Consider the following 407-nt stretch of genomic DNA (forward strand, 5'->3'; position numbering starts at 1 on the left):
ACAAGTGTGTTCTGTGTTCGTGTTTTAATACTTTTTTTAAAAAGAAGAAGGTAAAGCAAAAAGTCCTGAAAGAAGAAAACATTTAATTCACTGACATTATTGGATGAAGCCTCCTGATGTTGTCACACCATTGTCACCAAACATAAGACCCTAACGAGGCTGAGTAGAGATGGAATACATGTTGTCAAGATCATGTCTGATCAGACTACTTTATGTAACTATGTCAACTTTAGATTACGTTGAAACAAATGTGCAATTAGATTACTTAAAGACGACTTGATTACATTGTCTTGAAAATGAATCACAATGAAAAGGATCAAACTTTAATTCCTAATCACCAGTCTATTCCACATGTTGTAGAATCCATTCAGTGGTTTGTGCAAGAACTGTTTCTGTTTGACCATCTG

At 34.4% G+C, this 407-nt stretch overlaps 1 protein-coding gene across 1 annotated transcript in view; it reads left to right on the forward strand.

Moving 5' to 3' along the window:
- Positions 1-383: 383 nt before the first annotated feature.
- The window catches only part of aebp1a (AE binding protein 1a), a 22,722-nt gene continuing 22,698 nt past the window's right edge, over positions 384-407 (forward strand). Inside the window, exon 1 of the mRNA XM_008281809.1 lies at positions 384-394. The gene's annotated coding sequence lies outside the window, so the exon portion shown is untranslated. The remainder of the gene's footprint in view (positions 395-407) is intronic.

Source organism: Stegastes partitus, unplaced genomic scaffold (assembly GCF_000690725.1).
Source record: "Stegastes partitus isolate 25-593 unplaced genomic scaffold, Stegastes_partitus-1.0.2 Scaffold246, whole genome shotgun sequence".
NCBI classification, from domain to species: Eukaryota; Metazoa; Chordata; class Actinopteri; family Pomacentridae; genus Stegastes; species Stegastes partitus.